General features: G+C 49.8%; 1 long non-coding RNA gene across 1 annotated transcript; it reads left to right on the top strand.

The window, feature by feature from the left end:
* Window positions 1-1015: 1015 nt before the first annotated feature.
* LOC145535412 (uncharacterized) lies at window positions 1016-2967 on the top strand. The gene is made up of 3 exons (XR_014075407.1): window positions 1016-1365; window positions 1695-1823; window positions 2003-2967. It is a non-coding gene; the product is annotated as an uncharacterized LOC145535412 (long non-coding RNA).
* Window positions 2968-13255: the final 10288 nt, after the last annotated feature.

The following is a 13255-nucleotide window of genomic DNA, read 5'->3' as shown; positions in this document are numbered from 1 at the left end:
CAAGTGTCCTTCCCGAGGGCATTGATTTCTGCAGTAGATGGATCAGGCTTCATCTTGTGCCTGTGCTGCTGTTGGGGGTTCAGGGTCCACATAGTTCGGTGATTGTTAAGTGCAGAAAATGAAAATGAGCTACTGTGCCCTCTCTGACTTTAGTTTTAGCTTCTGCACTTCTTAATACTGTATTTGTCTTCTGGTTGGAGGGGAGGTTCTGGGATCCAGATATTCAAGGAGTGCAACATAAGTGAAGACAATGTAAGAAGCCGGAGAATAAGACAGTAGTTTATTGCCATTCAGTATTAATTTTGGAATATTTTCTCATTTTATGAAGTGAAGTGAAGTGAAAGTCGCTCAGTCGTGTCTGACTCTGTGCGACCCCATGGACTATAGCGTCCATGGAATTCTCTAGGCCAGACAACTGGAGTGGGTAGCCTTTCCCTTCTCCAGGGGATCTTCCCAACCCAGGGGTCGAAGCAAGGTCTCCTACATTGCAGGCAGAGTCTTTGCCAGCTGAACCACAAGGGAGGCCTGTGCCATGGCAATACTGTCTGAAAACTGAAGTGATGGACGAACACATGAAAGCACTTGAAATAACGCTTGGACCATAGGAAGTGCTAGCTATCACTACGGTCAAAGAACACAGCTATGATGTGGAGTGGGCAAAAAGGGGACCAGGGTGGGTGGTGTGGCTTGGCCCCTTGCCCTCGACTCCCACCTTAGTCCCGTGAGACCCTTTGCGGCATACGTTGGAGAAATCAAAGTTGCACTGTGGAACTAGCTTTAGGCCATGAGACGGGAAAGTTGGCATTTGTGTCTCAGTGACGTCTCCGTGGACACTTGGCGGGCTCCATTCTACGCCATCTGAGCCGGCACTGGAGGGGCCCGTGTGCGCAGGCGCATCGGGGGCACCTGAAAGGAGCGTGGCATTGTGTCGGAGCGGAGTCCCTCCAGCCTCACGGGGTCTCCATGGCAGCCCATGGGTGGCTGGGCTGTATGCGCAGGCGCACTTTTGGCGTCCTTGCGCAGAAGGGGAGGGACTTCGTGAGGGGCCCAGTCTCTCCGCCCCTTATTTGGCATCTGAGGGAGACGCGCAGCAGCCATGCAGGCATCGCGTGGTGGTGCCGGTGGTGCAGAGGGCCGAGATGACCAGCATAGCTCCAGAGCACCTCCTTGCCAGAGTGGTTCAGGCAGCGCCGAAGGTGAGGATCGTCACCGGTCCCCAGAAGGCCGGGGTGGGCCTGGCAGAGGAAGAGCGGTGATGGAAGATCCTGGAGCTTGTCCCCGGTGTGAGCAGGCACCAGGTGGCCTAGGACCTGCTGGAGGTGTAGCACCCGTGGTTGTAAGGCGTAGACGTGAAGAGGTGGTGCTGTATCCTTTTCATGGAGCCTTTCTGGGCAGGGTCAGTGGTGTGGTGGTGGGAAACATGCCGGCAGCCTGAGGAAGGGATAGAAGGGAGTACGGGGGCGATCCGGGGCAGCAGGACTGGGCAGCCTGGCAGGAAAGGAGGTTGTCGAGGCCTGAGGAGCCTGGAGGGTGGGGGAGATGGACCGAAGGGTTAGGGAGGCAGCTCAGGGTGGTCTCAGGTTGTGGTTGGGAGGATGGGCATCCTGGGGTAAAAGCGGGCCTCTGAGGTGTGAGGAAGCCCGAGATACCAGAAAATTCAGTAATGGATGGTGCCTTAACCGTGTCTCTCCCAGCACACTCAGAGTGCCTTTCCAGTCGCCCCTGGAGGCAGACATGGCTCGCAGATCTCTGCTCCCAGATGCCCAACGCCACCAAGGATTGATTCGGAAGGAATTTGCAGTGAATGGCAGTGACCTGCTTGTGTGAGTTCCAGACGAGTTTGCCTTGGGAAGTGGGGGGTGGCGGGTGCTGTGGTCTGAGTTCCCTCTTAAGCGTGCTATGATGGAGACACTGTGGGGCTTGGTATAAGGAGGGGGGTTGGTACCCTAGACCTACAGGAGCAATCTTCCCTTTAACCTGATTTTCTTTTCCCTGCTTTTAGTAGATGGACTGCTGAAGACATTGCTTTCATCCGACTTTCCATGAACCCATTCCTCGATCAGCTTTCCCTGGTGATTCAGAACATTCGGAGCCTTGGGCTCCCACCTCGCTGAGGAAAGGGGCTGAGGCCTAACCTTGTGTCCCCTACTCAGCGGGGCATAGGGAATTCAAGCTAAGAGTCATCGCCACTTTGTTATTTGAGTCTAAGTTTTTGCCTTTACTGGCCTTTGGTCTCTCTTGGTTCACTTGCTTTGTTTCCCTGCTGCTTGAGGAGTGGGGTGCTTCAGTGTTTATTACAGCAGAAAATAAAACTAAGTCACTTTTTGTGCCCCAGTTTCTTTTCAGCTAATGCGCTTTGGATTTTAAAAACACTTTTTATCTTTGTTCTCGTGTTAGAGGGAAGGTACTGAAATTCAGATGTTTGAATTCCAATAACAAGGGAATTGAAAACAATTTGGGAAAATGAAAATCGAGCCCTATGTTCAGCACTAAATACTGTCTACATTTAAGAATTTTTTCTAGTTGTACTTGCACATTAAATATATAATAGCATGTGATGTAGAAGTTATCATGTTTAGCTTTAATTTTTTTCCTGAATTTTTTTTCATTTGGTATACTAGCTTTTCCACTTTCTAAATTCTCTTCAGAAATGTGTTATTCAATAGATAGAAGATGCAACATAATGTAATTATTGGGACTTCCCAGGCAGTCCAGTGGATAAGACTATGCACTTCCAGTGTGAGGGCTGCAGGTTCAATCCCTGGCAGCAGAACTACGATCCCACATGTCTTGTGGCGTGGCCAAAAAATTAAAATTGGGTCTTTAAATAAAAACAACAACAACAATAATAATCTCATTATGGAACATGTAAGTTGTTTCCACGTTTTTCATTACTATGGTTAATGAATTAGTGGAATTTATAATTCTTTCCATTAATGGTTATTTCCTTAAAGTATTAATATATTCCAAGAATTTGAAATACTGACCTGTTTACTTCTCTCTTTCTTTTTTTTTTAATTAATTTATCTTTTCAATTGGAGGCTGATTACTTTACAGTATTATAGTGGTTTTTGCCATACATTGACATGTCCAGGCTCCCCCTGGGGTCCTCTTGGCCACAGAGCAGGGGACAGACATAGGCAGTAGACCAGGTCTTTGCACACCCTAAAACTGACTGGGAGCCAGAATCAACAGAAACTGGGAGGGTGGAAAGGTGGGATGGGGATGCCCCCCACACAGGAAAGGGTCAGCCAATGCTGGTGGCTCTTCCCCTCCAGTGTGGGTGAGGGAATGCTGCTGGGGGGCCGAGGACTCTCCAGCCAGGGGGTGGGGCTCAGGGACCGGATTGAAGTACAACCCCTGATGCAGTCACCTCCCATGTCACCAGTGGTCCCTGGCAGATGAACCCCACGCCCAGGCAGTGCTACCTCAGCCACAGGGTCTCCTCCGGATGTACCTTGCCTGTTGACTTGACTCCTTTCCAGACACAGAAGTAGACCAGCACCCATCAGATCAGCAGACACAGGGTCACCTCCCAGTTGAGGTCCCCTGGTACCTCCAGCCTTCTGGACAGCCTCAAGACATTGACCCTGGGGAGGGAAAGGCCATGAGAGCTGTGCCAGCAGGAGAGGGCAAGAGACTGCGAGTGTCCAGGAGAACAGGACCCTTCCCTCTGCCCTTGAGTCTAGCTGGTTCCTCCGGTGCTTCTGAGGAGCCCGGGGCTCGCCCACAGCCTGGAGTCCCTGCAGTCTGTGTGCCTGGACCCGCAAGCATCCCTGCCCCATGCCTTCCCCAGTGGGCACAACAGTAGTCCCCACTTCCCTCTCCAGGTGGGCAGGAACAGCCTACTCCACATTCTTGGTCTCAGGACTGCAGGGCCGGTTCCCAGCGCACCCCCATGTGCATGCACCTGCACATGCCCACATGCACGGACAAGATCGCAGACTTGATCTACGTGTGGGAGACGAATGGGACCGACCGGGCCTGGCCCTGGTGCTCGACTCCCTTCCAGAAGTTGAAGTCAGAAGGCTGGTCACGTGTGAACATGGCAGCAGAGGTGTAAGGGGAAGGGGCTCACTTGGTGTTTCCACGTTTGGTGGGAAACTGTCACGTGCTCATAACCACCTAGGAGGGACATCCAGGGACTGATGTCAGGGCCTGATTGCATAGGCGTTCTCGGCACCCATAGTAACGTCACCCACCCAGGAGCGTGGTTTCCTTTGGGTGCCTCAGCCCCTCAGACGGTCCGGCTGGCCGTGGTGGGCTGAACTGCAGCATGAGTGGTCCTGGAGGTTGCAGACCCAGGTGCCGGCAGAGGTGGCATGGCAGGAGGTGCTAGAGGCCATGGAGGCCCGGATAAACCTGGTGACCCAAATGGCCCCGAAGGGAACCAGGGCCTCAGAGGCGTGGGAGAGGCAAGTGCAGCCGCGGCTGGTGCCCCAGAACCAGCTCATGTACCTCAAGCTCCGGGACCTGGCAGAAACGCCTTGCCAGGCTTGGGCGGACAGGCCTTGGCAGGGCCCGGTGGACACGCTGCGCCTTGGCCATGTGGACAAGCCATGCCAGGGCCGGGTGGCCACACCGACCCAGGACCAGGTGGGCATGTGGTGCCAGGGCCCGGTGGTATGCCACCCCAGGGCCAAGAGAACACACCGGGCCGTGGCCTGGTGGACATGCTGCATCGGGACTTGGTGGGCATGTGCTGCCTGTGGCCAGAGGGCCTAGAAGCCAACTTCTCAATTTGTATCCTATTTGAAGAGAGGTGAGGGGTTGGACCAGGGAGGAATCGGCCTACTGTAGACAGTGGAATGGAGAGAAGGCGGTCAGCCTGGGGATAGGAAGGGCTGTGGGGAGGGAGACCAAGAAGACGGCTGGAGGGTCTGGCCTCGGGGGTATGGGTCAGGGGTGGCAGGGAGAGATGGTGGGTGGAGATGGCCTGAGGGACTGGAAGGGCTGGGAGCAGATTGGTGTGGCGATGGAGACAAGTGAGAACGGCCAGAAGGAAACAGGCCTCTGAATGAAGAGTAGGCCTGAGGCACAGGCAAGGTTGATGTGAGATGGTCCCTTAACCTCGCCTCCACCAGCTCCATCGTAGTGCTCTTCCCATCACCCATGGAGGCAGAGATGGCCCGCCAGTCCCTGAGCCCACGCGTCCAGCCCTACCACAGGGCAGTAGGGAAGGAGCTCACAGTGAACGGCAGCATCCTAGCGATGTTAGTTTGCAAAGGGGCCTGGGCGGGTGGCAGGTGTCTGGGGTCATTCTAATAGTCAATTGGAAACCCCTGAAAGGCGAAGTCTAGGGATGTAGACATGTGCAGGGAGCCTGTCACCAGCTGAGGAGGCAGAGAGAATTAGAGGAACAGTTCCCACATTTAATTTGATTTTCTTTTTCCCTCCCTTTTTAGCTGGCTGACTGCTAAAAATGGTGGCCACTTCCGAATTTCCATCATCTCTTGTCTCAAGCAGCTTTTCCTGTTGGTTGGGATCAACCAACCAATGACAGGGTACTTTGTGCCCCTGGTTATCCCTGATCCTAGGCCAAGTAAGAGCACCTAAGATTAACCTAGGCAGTGCATCCTTCCCCAGGGCATTGATTCCTACACTGGTTGCTGATTTATTATGAGGGCCTAATTGTTTGTTTTTCTTGGCCTTTGGGCACTCTTGGCCTTGTTGTTTTCCTCTGGCTGGAGGAAGAGGAGGGTGTTTCAATATTTCTTGTAGCATAAAATAAAGCTCAACTATCATTCTGTGTCTGAATATATTTTCAAATACTGCGCCTCCACAGTTTCTTGCCTTTGTCCTTGGTTTCAAGGGAAGGTTCTGGGCTTCAGATAGTCTAGTAGTAGAGTGTAATTGAAGACAATTTAGGAAATGGAAAAAAATTAAATGTATTATGCCTTGTTTTTCAGCATTAACTGCTGCCTGTATGTTGGAATACTTTCTTAGTTTTATACTGGCATTTTGGAGAAGGAAATGGCAACCCACTGCAGTGTTCTTGCCTGGAGAATCCCATGAACAGGGGAGCCTGGCGGGCCATGGTCCACGGGGTCGCAGAGGGTCAGACACGACTGAAGTGACTTAGCAAGCATAGTGGCATTTATATGGCTCAGCTGGTAAAGAATCCACTTGCAATGCGGGAGACCCGGGTTCGATCCCTGGGTTGGGAAGATCCCCTGAGTAGGGAAAGGCTATGCACTCTAGGATTCTGGACTGGAGAATTCTATGGATGGTATAGTTCATGGGGTCACAGTGGCAGACACGACTGAGAGACTGTCACTTCATATATAACAATAACGTAATTGTTGCATGCTCCGGATTAATTTTTTCCTGGAATTATTTTTATTTAACATATAAGCATTTTTCTCTTTCTAAAATTTCTTCAAAGCATGTACTTGGATGCATAAAAGAAGTACTATAATGTAAGTGTTAGATATTTAATATGTTTCCATTTTTCCCTATTAATGATTCAGTGGAAATCTTCTGTGTAAGTCTTTGCCTGACTGGTTATCTCCTCTAGATACATTCCAAGGGGTAGAAGTATGAGCTACAAATTCACATTTCTATTTATTTTTTAGGGTGTTGGTCTACAGTCGGTGGCTGCTACTCAAAAGTGTGCCCTCCCACCAGAATTCTTGTTTGCCCACCACATTTTATCAATAGGTCTGATTCCTCCCAAAGTAAAAAGCTTAGCTTGCAGAAGATCAAACAACTCAGAAACACTAGATCTGTAACTTTATGGCCTACTGACCTTGTTTTAGAGCAATGTAGAAAAGTTTAGGGACAATTAGTTAAGCCTTTGGGGAAGGATTTAGCTCCCTCCAATGTCTATAGTGTTTCCTACAATCTCACCAGATTTGCTGATAGTTTTAGTAGTTCTGTGAATTACATTGTACTTTCTACATGTGTGATCTGGTTATCTGCAGATAAGGTGTCCTCAGTCACTCAGCTGTGTTGGACTCTCCGTAACCCCATGGATTATAGCCTGCCAGGCTCCTCTATCCATGGAATTTTCCAGGTAAGAATACTCAAGTGGGTTGCCATTTCTTCTCCAGGGGATCTTCCTGACCTAGGGATCGAGTCTGTGGCCCCTGCGTTGGCAGTTGGATTTACCACTGTGCCACCTGGGAAGTGGCACAGGGTTAAAATTGAAAGAAACTAAATGTGCATCTTCACTGAGTAAAGATTCAGTAAATAGGAGTAAGCCCATCCCTTGGTGGCTCAGCGGTGAAGAACCCATGTGCCAATGCAGAAGACTTGGGTTCCATCCATGATTCAGGATGATCCCCTGGAGTAGGAAAGGGCAACCCACTCCAGTATTCTTGCCTGGGAAATCCCGTGGTCAGAGGATCTTGGTGGGCTACAATCCATAGTGTTGCAGAGTAGAACACAACTGAGTGACTGAACACAAAACAATAAGAAATCAGAAGAAGTTGAGAATCTGTGTAAGGATATGATACGTTCCTGTTCTTAACAGTATGCTCCCACCATGTGACTGTGGGTATTACTTGTGACACTTCTTTAACGTGTGTGGGTCTCAGTTGCAGCACATAAGCTTTTATTTAATAGTTGCCGCATGTGGGATCTAGTCGGCTCACCAGGAATTGAACCTGGGCCCCCTGCATTGGGAGTGTGGAGTCTCAGCCACTGGACCACTGGGGAAGTCCCTGACATAAGTATTTTCTTTACTTGGAAAAATACTACTTTGCTCTATTACATTAATGGGCTTCCCAGGTGGCACAGTGGTAAAGAATCAGCCTGCTGATGCATGAGATGTAAGAGATGCAGTTTCAATCCCTGGGTCCAGAAGATCCCTTGGAGAAGGAAATGGCAACCCACTCCAGTATTCTTTCCTGGAAAATTCCGTGGACAGAGGAGCCTGGCGGTCTATAGTCTACGGGCTCGCAAAGAGTCTAACATGACTGAGAGACTGAGCATACACGTTCTATTAGATAAGGAAATAATCTTTCCCAGTCTGGTTCCTTTAAAACATTAGAAAATAATTTCGAAGTTGATGAAAAGTCTGTACCGCTGTCGAGGACATGTATGGGTTTTGTAACCCAGCAACCACTTTCCTTCTCTTGGTACTGATATGCTGTCACTCTGGAAAGTTGCCCCTTTCCTTTTCTCTAGGCCATTATGATTAGGACAGAGTTGACTTTAAGTCTGATTCCAGGGATAGACTTGTGGCTCAGGCCTGCCCAATTGGACCACTGCTTTCCTCCAGCCGTAGTGATATCATCCAACCAGTGACAGTCTGCGGGCTGTAGGGGATGCAGACTGGCAAATGACAGAGGGGGAGTTGGAGCAAGAAGGCAAATCTCAGGGAACAAAATGCTGCGTCCAGCCATGCCTGAAGACAGAAACTACCTCTGTACCTTGTAGTTAAACAGACCCAGAGGTTCCCCCTGTGGCTTAAATGAAGGTGAGTATTTTTTATTGATTTGTCCATTTTTTCACTTGCAATAGCAAAGTCTTGAGGGTTAGTCAATTGAAGAATCATAATTCTCTTTCTTACTTAACGAATTTCGTCTGAAGACTTGGCCCTTCTTTATTACTTCAAGGGAGAAATTGGCCTATTTTCTTACTAAGGGATTAGTTCCTTGCTGATCAACTCACATTGTGGTTGAAAACGAGACAGATGAGTCAAAGGAGGGGAGGGAAGGGAAACTGCAAGAGGAAGCTGAAGGAAGGGGACAAGGAAGAAAACCATCCCTTTCCAGACAGGGCGCCCAGAATTGACCCAAAAGGGGGCTACGCCAAAGCCTTTGACCGTGTGGATCACAATAAACTGTGGACAATTCTGAAAGAGATGGGAATACCAGACCACCTGACCTGCCTCTTGAGGAACCTGTATGCAGGTCAGGAAGCAACCGTTAGAACTGGACATGGAACAACAGACTGGTTCCAAATAGGAAAAGGAGTACGTCAAGGCTCTATATTGTCACCCTGCTTATTTAACTTCTATGCAGAGTACATCATGAGAAACGCTGGGCTGGAGGAAGCACAAGCTGGAATCAAGATTGCCTGGAAAAATATCAATAACCTCAGATATGCAGATGATACCACCCTTATGGCAGAAAGTGAAGAAGAACTAAAGAGTCTCTTGAGGAAAGTGAAAATGGAGAGTGAAAAAGTTGGCTTAAAGCTCAACATTCAGGAAACTAAGATCATGGCATCCGGTCCCATCACTTCATGGCAGATAGATGGGGAAACAGTGGAAACTGTGGCTGACTTTATTTTTCTGGGCTCAAAAATCACTGCAGATGGTGACTGCAGCCATGAAATTAAAAGACGCTTACTCCTTGGAAGGGAGGTTATGACCAACCTAGATAGCATATTAAAAAGCAGAGACATTACTTTGCCAACAAAGGTCCGTCTAGTAAAGACTATGGGTTTCCGGTGGTCATGTATGGATGTGAGAGGTGGAGTATAAAGAAAGCTGAGTGCCAAAGAATTGATGCTTTTGAACTGTGGTGTTGGAGAGGACTCTTGAGAGTCCCTTGGACTGCAAGGAGATCCAGCCCGTCCATCCTAAAGGAGATCAGTCCTGGATGTTCATTGGAAGGACTGATGTTGAAGCTGAAACTCCAATACTTTGGCCACCTGATGCGAAGAGCTGACTCATTGGAAAGGACCCTGATGCTGGGAAAGATTGAGGGCAGGAGGAGAGGGGGACGACAGAGGATGAGGTGGCTGGATGGCATCACCAACTCGATGGACATGGGTTTGGGTGGACTCAGGGAGTTGGTGATGGACAGGGAGGCCTGGCGTGCGGCGGTTCATGGGGTCGCAAACAGTCGGACACGACTGAGCAACTGAACCGAACTGATAGTGGATATGGTAAAGCCTGTGCCATCCACAGTACTTTTAAGAGCCATTTAGCATTCTCCAGAATGTGTAATCCATACTTATTTGAACCAATCTCTTGTATATAGGCCGGTAGGCTGTTTGCAATTTTTCAGTATTATAAAGAATGCTGAAATGGATATTCTGGTACATTTGTTTCGTGTTAACACATTACGTGGAGAAGGAAACGGCAACCCCCTCCAGTATTCTTGCCTAGGAAATCCCATGGACAGAGGAGCCTGGTGGGCTACAGTCCACAGGGTCACAAGAGTCAGACATGCCTGCGTAACGACACCACTACCACCAACACATTATGTTCAATACTTCTGATTTAAGAAGTAGGATTGTTGGGTCAAAAAGTAATGTCATTTTAAAATGTTTTATATATGTTACCAAATTGCCCTCCAAAAAGGTTGCTTCGATTTGACTCCAAACAATTGGGTATGAAAGTGTCCGTTTTCTTACTTCCTACCCTGTATTTGTCAGCTTGTTGTTTAGTCTCTAACTTGTGCCCAACTCTTTTGCAAGCCCATGAACTGTAGCCCACCAGGCTCCTCTGTGTATGTCCATGGGGTTTTCCAGGCAAGGATAATGGAGTGGGTTGCCATTTCCTTCTTCAGGAGATCTTCCTAACCCAGGGATCCAAGTCCCATCTCCTGCTTGGCAGGGAGATACTTTATTTTACCAGTGAGCCACCTGGGAAGTCCATTTGGCAGCTTAGCCTGGCATGATACAATAATAATAATAATAAAATACCACAGACTAGGTGGTTTAAGGGCTTCCCTAGTAGCTCAGCTGGTAAAGAATCCACCTGCAATGCAGGAGACCTGGGTCCAATCCCTGGGTGGGGAAGATTCCCTGGAGAAGGGCATGAGAACCCACTCCACTATTCTTGCCCGGAGAATCCCTGTGGACAGAGGAGCCTGGCAGGCTACAATCCATGAGGTCGCAAAGAGTTGGACAGGACTGAGCAAGTAAGCACAGCACATTAGGAACAATGTTTGTGAATAAATTTGCCAATTTAGATGAAATTAAGAAATTCCTTGAATGATACAAATTCCCAAAACTAACTCAAGATGAAAGTGGAAAACCTAAATATCCCTAAATCTAACAAACATATGGAACAGGAAACTCCAGGCCCATGTGACTTAACTAGTGAATGCTATGAATTACCTAACGGAGAAATATCCCCAATCCTATACAAATTCTTTCAGAAAGTAGAGGAGGGAAAACCCTTCTCAAATCATTTTATGAGGCCAGCCTTACAAAATACCAAAACCAGATGAAAATGTTGCAAGAAAAGAAAACCACAGACCACTATCCTCATTAAGTTAAGCACAAAAAATGAAATGTTAGCAAATTTAATCCAGCAATATAGAAAGCATTATGGCCAAATGAGATCTACCCCAAGAATGAAAGAGTGGTTATGCATTAAAAAATCATCAACCAGTGTCATTCATCATATTAAGAAAACACAGGAGAAAAACCATATGATCATTTCCATAGATGCCATAAAAGCTTTTGACAATATTCAACAACCACTATGATAAAAACTGTCATCAAACTAGGATTACAAACAGACTTTCTTAATCTGATCAAGGTAATCTACAAAACTCCTACAGCTAACATGATAATGGAGGAAAATATAATCATCAGTGGTCCCTGCAAGACGCACACCACCTCCCAGGCAGTGGTGCCCTAGCCCCGTCATCACCCCCGGCTGTACCGTGCCTGTTGACTAGACCCCCTTCCAGACACAGAAGTAGACCAGCACCCAGCAGGCCAACAGACACAGGGTCACCTCCCAGTTGAGGGCCCCTGGCACCTCCAGCCCTCCAGAGAGCCGCAAGACTTTGTCCCTGGGAAGGGAAAGCCCATGAGAGTTGTGCCAGCAGAGGGCCAAGAGACTGGGGGTGTCCTAGGGGGTATTGCCCTTCCCTCAGCCCTTGAGTCCAGCCAGTCCCACCGGTGCTTCTGGGGGGCCTGATGTAAGTCCCCAGCCTGGAGTCCCTGTAGTCTGTGTGCCTGGAGCCCCAGGCGGCCCAGCCCCATGCCATTCCCAGTGAGTCTAACAGCAGTCCCCCCCGCTTTCCTCCCCAGGTGGGCAGGCACAGCATGCTCCGCATCCCTCGTACCATGCCTCCAGCGCCGGGTCACCCCACTCCCACGTGAAGGCACCTTGCAAGCATACACACAGAGACATATGCCCATGTGAATGCATCCCAACCGTGGCCTCTTTGACGCACACACACACACACACACACACACCCATGTGCATGCCCCTGACCACACGCTCTCTCTGACCACACATACATGCCCACACACAAGCACCTCCACACACAGACACATGCACATGCTTATGTCATGAATCTGTGCGTGTGCTCTCTCTCTGAAACACACCCACGCACACACCTGATGGGCAGGCACCTGTGTAAGGGCACTCTCTTGGACACACACACAGATAAGCACATTCACACGCCTATGTGCATAAATCTGTGCACATGCTCTCTCTTACAAGCACACCCATACACACGCCCATGTGCATGCACCTGCTCATGCGCTCATGCACACAGAAACACATACACACACGTGAGCTATGTGCGAGATACCAGAGGGACAGACCAGCACTGACCCAGGGGTGCCCAGCTCCCTTCTGGGAGTCAATGACAAGGACCTGCGCTCAGCAGGATGGTCACCTGTGAGCGACGCCAAGCTGGCAGCAGCACAGACTTTAGGGTGCACAGGGACCAGGGCTCACTTGGGGTTTTCAGGCTTGGAGTGGAAACAGTCACGTGCCCTGAGGAGTAGGACAGGGTCTGTTTGAGCATGTGCACTGAGGAGCTGCCCCCACACTAAAGGATGGAGCGCCACCCAGAGGCCTCACGGCTGAGCCGTTTACCAGGTTTCTGGGCCTGAGGCAGGGCTGACTTAAGAGGGCCCAGACCACACGGGTGTGTGTCTGCGCACGCGCATTGGGGCAACATGGCGCACGAAGACGTGAAGTTTAAGCAAGGGGTTCCCGGTGCCCGAGAGCCTGCAGTCATCACGGGAACCAATGGTTGGTGGGAACCAATCGTGAGGCAAGACCAAGATGTGTTTCCTCAGGCGCTCTGCCGATGCTGAGTTGCAGGTTGCACTACAGGGCTGGGATCTGTAGGGACGGTTCAGTGTTTCCCGCCGCGGAGGGAAGGGGAGAGGGGTTCAAGATGGAGTCCGAGGCACACGGTGGAGGAGCCACGAGGGCAGCCTGTGAAGACACAGGTGCCACGGCCTCTGCAGCAGGCACAGCACGTGGCGGCCAAGGTGTGCCGGGTGGTGCTGGTGGCCGCGATGGCCCTGGTGACCCAGATGGCCCTGGTGATGCCATCAGTCAAGGAGTCCCTGTTGGCTCCAGCGACCTGAATGATCC

Source organism: Giraffa tippelskirchi, chromosome X, assembly GCF_054371585.1.
Source record: "Giraffa tippelskirchi isolate mGirTip1 chromosome X, T2T-mGirTip1v1.2.pri, whole genome shotgun sequence".
In the NCBI taxonomy this organism is placed as follows: Eukaryota; Metazoa; Chordata; class Mammalia; order Artiodactyla; family Giraffidae; genus Giraffa; species Giraffa tippelskirchi.
The sequence above is the reverse complement of the archived record's forward strand: the minus strand, read 5'-3'. Positions and strand labels throughout refer to the sequence as shown.